The sequence below is a fragment of the Nycticebus coucang genome, chromosome 6 (genome assembly GCF_027406575.1).
Source record: "Nycticebus coucang isolate mNycCou1 chromosome 6, mNycCou1.pri, whole genome shotgun sequence".
In the NCBI taxonomy this organism is placed as follows: domain Eukaryota; kingdom Metazoa; phylum Chordata; class Mammalia; order Primates; family Lorisidae; genus Nycticebus; species Nycticebus coucang.
Genome location: NC_069785.1, coordinates 92,043,136 through 92,049,666, shown reverse-complemented (window position 1 = coordinate 92,049,666; position 6,531 = coordinate 92,043,136).

The window sequence follows — 6,531 nt, the reverse complement described above, 5'->3', positions numbered from 1 at the left end:
TCCCAAGCTGAGGTGATGCCCCTGCTCCAGCCTCCCAGAGTGCTGGGATCACAGGTGTGAGCCACCACGCCTGGCTGTGGTGCGTTCTTGATGGACTGAGTGCACGGAGGTCACAAGCTGAAGAGAAGGAAGCTCTGGACTTGGAGTCGAATGCCTGAGATCTCAGTTTTATCTCTTGGTGTCCTAACTCTGAGACGTTAGATCTCTGAAGTTTCTCAACTGTTGTCTTACTTACCACCTGAATTTGGATAATATCCCATCATGTAGGCTGAGGTGAAGGGAAGTAATAAAAAAGTGACTCTGGCTATTTCACTTGACTCAGTGCCCTCCAGCTTTGTCCAAGCTGCCACACATGGTGGAGCTTAGTTCTTTTTCATGGCTGAATAGTATTCCATCAGTGTGTGCACCACACTCTTCTTACCTGCTCATCCACTGATGGGCACTGATGTTGACCCCACATCGCGGCTGCTGTCAATAGTGCTGTGATAAACTTGGGGGTGCAGATGTCTCTGATGGACAATTTCAGCTCTTTTTGGTGCATACCCAGCAGTGAGATTGCTAGATGACACGGCAGATCTATTTTTAGTTTTTTGAGGAATGTCTACACTGTCTTCCACACTGGCTAGCACCAAAGTATCTCACTCACAGCTGAAATCTAAAAAGCTGATCACAGGAAAGCAGAGAGTGGAATGGGGGTTACCAGAGGCTGAGGCCATCAGGGTGGGGAGACAGATCAGAGGGGCTCATCAAGGGATGTGTGATTACGGTAAGACAGGAGGAATACATTTCGAGAGATCACATTCCAGTGACCACAGTTAATAATGAAAAATTGTATTCTTGAAAAATGTGAGTGGATGTCGTGCATTCTTACCACAAAAGTGACAGTTGTGTGATGTCATGCATTTGGTAATTAGATTTAACCGTTGCACAATGTATGCATACTTAAACCCCGTCTCGTACTTGATAACAACATACAATGTTATCTGTTTAATTTAAAATAAATAATTTTAAAAATAAACGTTTTAATTTAAAAAAAAAAGGAAGGTATCTAATGCAGCGAGGATTTGAAAGTGCTCAACACATGAGAGTTCTCATGTTTAAAATTTACATTAATTATTTTAGGAATTTTTTCTTTTTCCAATGTGAGATGAATGAGTAGGCTATCTTTATAAAAGGCTTTAAGGAAATGTAAGATTTGGGTGATAAAAAAGGGAAGATTTGGGGCATCTTACAGAAGGCCTAGGAACTCCTTGGCAGGCATTTAAAAATTTAAGATATGGGCAGACTTTTTTTCTTTTTCTTTTTCTTTCTTTCTTTCTTTTTCCTTTCTTTCCTTTCTTTCTTTTCTTTCTTTCTTTCTTTTTTAAGGATCTTATATCCTCTCATGAAACCAAAGCCACACTGGTAAATTTTGGTGGAAATGAACACATTAGGCTTCTTACATGTGTGCAATGGGGTGCTTTGGCCAATTTTTTGGAGTATTTAATGAGAAACACTGACATAAATCTTTTTTCAGGTCAATGAGAATAGAGACCTCCTAAGAGTCATGGATCTTAGGAAGCAAACTGGGATCTGTTGTTAATTCAGGGCTGCGCAGTCAAGATTATAAATAAGGGGCATAGCATCAAACCCCAAGTCAGCAGAGTGCGGGTGGCTTTGGTAAACATTTTTAAGAGATGACTACTCATCTCTTCCAAGTGACACAATGACTAAATGTTTGTGAACTTAATAACTTGCACCACACAAAAGTAAACAGAAATACAAAGGCCAAGTGAAGTTTATTTCTTTCTATTGCCCTGCAATTCAGTGAAAATTTTTTCATCAAACATTTTTAGAAGTTTTAACCAGATAAGATTTTATTTAAGAAGCCAACTTTGAAGCCCATAGAAAATTGAAGTTCAAACTTTACACCTCTCAGCAAGAACAGTTTTGAAAGGAAATGCTAACAGACTCCCACTGGGTGCTGCGCTGACAATCACCTGCCTTCCAGCTGCACCCACCTGCCAGAGCCGTCAGTGGCCACGTCCTGCTGCTGACACCATGAGGCAGTGATGAGGAGGGTGCCAGAAATAATAAGTTGGAGCCTAAGCAAAACCCCAGAGGAAGCATTCAGTGTTGGGTGTGAGTTTGCCGTGGTTGGGAGGGAGCACAGGGGAAGGAAAGAGTGACTGCCCGTGTTGGAGACTCTCTGTACGTACTCTATGGAAGGATCTTGCTTTCCTCGGCCACTCACAACTGCCAGGAGATCATCTTTTTCTGAAATTTACTTTAATGGTAGCATTCATTTCCAGGCTGCAATCTGGAGTTTTTCTGGTATTTAGGATGTTTTCTAAAATAATAAATATATCAAATAATCAAACGTCAGGCAGATGTTTATAAACATAAGCCAAGCTCATTTCGTGTAACCATGATGCTTTATCCAATCATGGGGAATTCAATTCGCTGGGGGGACAAATGATCTCACCAGCCTCCCATGCTCAGAATCAGTTTCTTTCTTTAGTGGCATGTGGTTGGGAGGCAGCAAGTGGGAACATCTTACAAAAGGCACGCACACCCAACCTGCTTACGTGTTCCCACGGCCGTCTCTACCAAGGTGCCCTTCCAAAGCTGGGAGTGAATCCTACAGAGGAAGACAGAGCCAGTAGTTTCTTTCAACAAACAGCCATGTAGACATTGGAAAGTCAGTGAATTTTTTTTATATATTCTTGTTAAATTCTTTAATAAAAGTTATACTAATCACCCACTTTAATATTTCCTCACCTTTTTTTATTATTAAATCATAGCTGTGTACATTAATGCAATCATGGGGCACCATACACTGGTTTTATACACCATTTGACATATTTTCATCACACTGGTTAACTTAGCCTTCCTGGCATTTTCTTAGTTATTGTGTTAAGACATTTATATACTACATTTAGTAAGTTTCACATGTACTCTTGTAAGATGCACCATAGGTGTGGTCCTACTAATCACCCTCCCTCCGCCCACCCTCCCTCCTCCCATCCCTTTTCCCTTTCCCCATATTCTTAGGTTATACTTGGGTTATAGCTTTCATATTAAAGCTATAAATTAGTTTCATAGTAGGGCTGAGTACATTGGATACTTTTTCTTCCATTCTTGAGATACTTTACTAAGAAGAATATGTTCCAGCTCCATCAATGTAAACATGAAAGAGGTAAAGTCTCCATCTTTCTTTAAGGCTGCATAATATTCCATGGTGTACATATACCACAATTTATTACCATTCATGGATTGATGGGCACTTGGGCTTCTTTCATGACTTAGCAATTATGAATTGGGCTGCAATAAACATTCTGGTACAAATATCATTGTTATAATGTGATTTTTGGTCTTCTGGGTATATACCTAGTAGAGGAATTGTAGGATCGAATGGCAGGTCTATTTTTAGATCTCTAAGTGTTCTCCAAACATCTTTCCAAAAGGAACATATTAGTTTGCATTCCACCAGCAGTGTAGAAGTGTTCCCCTTTCTCCACATCCACACCAACATCTCTGGTCTTGGGATTTTGTGATATGGGCGAATTTTACTGGAGTTAGACGATATCTCAAAGTAGTTTGATTTGCATTTCTCTGGTGATTAAGGATGATGAACATTTTTTCATATGTCTGTAGGCTGTGCAACTGTCTTCTTCAGAGAAGTTTCTCTTCAAGTCCCTTGCCCAGCCTGCAATGGGATCACTTGTTCTTTTCTTGCTTATACGTTTGAGTTCTCTGTTGATTCTGGCTATTAAACCTTTGTCAGAGACATAGCCTGCAAATATCTTCTCCCATTCTGAGGGCTGTCTGCTTGCTTTACTTACTGTGTTCTTGGCTGTGCAGAAGCTTTTTAGTTTGACCAGGTCCCAGTAATGTATTTTTGTAGCTGCTTCAATTGCCCAGGAGGTACTCCTCATAAAATATTTGCCCAGGCCAATTTCTTCAAGAGTTTTGCTTGCACTTTCTTCTAGTATTTTTATAGATTCATGTCTTAAGTTTAAATCTTTAATCCAGTGAGAGTCTATCTTGGTTAATGGTGAAAGGTGTGGGTCCAGTTTCAGTCTTCTACAGGTTGCCATCCAGTTCACCCAGCACCATTTGTTAAATAGGGAATCTTTTCCCCACTAAATGTTTTTAATTGGCTTGTCAAAGATCAAATAATGGTAAGTAGCTGGGTTCATCTCTTGATTCTTTATTCTGTTCCATGCATCTACTGTTCTGTTTTTGTGCCAGTACCGTTGATTTATAGTATAGTCTGAGGTCTGGTTGTGTGACTCCTCCTGCTTTGTTTTTATTTCTGAGTAATGTCTTGGCTATTTGAGGATTTTCCTGATTCCATATGAAACAAAGTGTTATTTTTTCAAGATCTTTAAAGTATGACAGTGGAGCTTTAATAGAGATTGCATTAAAATTGTATATTGCTTTGGGTAGTATGGACATTTTAACAATGTTGATTCTTCCCAGCCATGAGCATGGTATGTTTTTCCATTTGTTAACATCTTCAGCTATTTTTTTCTTATAGTTTCATAATTCTTTTTATAGAGATCATTCACATCCTTTGTTAGATAAACTCCCAAATACTTCATCTTCTTTGGCACTACTGTGAATAGAATAGAGTCCCTGACTGTTTTTTCAGCTTGACTATTGTTGGTATATATAAAGGCTACCGATTTTTGAATGTTGATTTTGTAACCTGAGACGCTGCTGTATTCCTTGATCACTTCTAAGAGTTTTGTAGTAGAATCCCTGGTGTTTTCCAGATATACTGTCATATCATGTCAGAAGAGTGAAAGTTTGATCTCTTCTGACCCTATATGGATACCCTTGATCACCTTTTCTTCCTCAACTGTGGTGGCTAAAACTTTCATTACAATGTTAAAGAGCAGTGGAGACAATGGGCAACCTTGCCTGGTTCCTGGAAATGACTTCAATTTAACTCCATTCAATATGATATTAGCTGTGGGTTTGTTGTAGATGGCCTCTATCAGTTTAAGAAATGTCCCTTCTATACCAATTTTCTTAAGTGTTCTGATCATGAAGGGATGCTGGATATTATCAAAGGCTTTTTCTGCATCAATTGAGAGAATCATATGGTCTTTGTTTTTTAGTTTGTTTATGTGCTGAACTATATTTATAGATTTACATATATTGAAACAGCCTTGAGACTCTGGGATAAAACTGACTTGGTCATGATGTATTATTTGTTTGATGTGTTGCTGGATTCTGTTTGTTAGGATCTTGTTGAATATTTTGGCATCAATATTCATTAGTGATATTGGTCTATAGTTTTTCTTGTTGGGTCTGAGAGAGCCAGACCAACGCCATTTTAGGCATTCAGCCATTTTGTTCAAAACTGATGAGTCACCGTGAGTCACAGGTTTCCACCTTGAGTCACCAGCTTCCAATCAGAAACCGCCTTCTGGATTAGGCCATATGGCAGGCCCAGTGGCAGCCAATCCAGAAGCAGCCCCTTTGTATAAATTGTATACACCCACTTTGCTGTGCTACACTATAAAATACCCCTGTTACAGAGCTTGGGGCTCCTGGCTTGGATCCGTTGTAGCGGAGCCCCCGGGAGCCCAAACTCAGCTTGCAATAAAATGGCTTTTTTGCTTTTGCATCAAATTCAGCTCCCTGGTGGTCTTTGGGGACTTTGTGATCTGGGCATAACAGGTCATTTCCTGGTATGGAGATCAAGGTGATGTTTGCTTCATAGAACGTGTTGGGTAGTATTCCTTCTTTTTCTATATTTCAGAAAAGGTTGAGTAATATAGGTACTAGTTCCTCATTAAAGGTTTGGTAGAATTCTGACATGAAGCCATTTGGTCCCAGGCTTTTCTTTTTAGGGAGATTTTGTATAGTTGGTGCTATTTCAGAACTTGATATAGGCCTGTTCAACATTTCCACTTGATTCTGGCTAAGTCTTAGAAGGCGACGTGCTTCCAAATATTGGTCAATTTCCTCCAGATTTTCATATTTCTGAGAATAAAGTTTCTTGTAATATTCATTAAGGATTTTTCGAATTTCTGAGGAATCTGTTGTTATTTTGTCTTTGTCATTTCTGATTGATGAAATTAGGGATTTTACCCTTTTTCTCCTGGTTAGGTGAGCAAAAGGTTTATTTATTCTATGGACCTTTTCCTTTTTTTATTATTATTGTTTTTCATGTTTTATTTATTTATTTATTTATTTTTATTGCTAAATCATAGCTGTATACATTTGTGCAATCAAGAGGTATAATGTGCTGGTTTCATATGCAATCTGAAATATTCTCATCAAACTGTTCAATGTAGACTTCATGGAATTTTCTTAGTTATTGTATGTAGACATTTGTATTCTGCATTTAGTAGGTTTCGCTTTTACCCATTCTAAGATGCACCATAGGTGTGGCCCCACCCATTACCCTCCCTCCACCCTGATTTCCCCCCTCCTTTCCCCTCCTTTGGCCCTTTTCCCATATTCTTGTGCTATAGGTGGGTTATAGCCTTCATATGAAAGCTATAAATTAGTTTCATAGTAGGGCTGAGTACA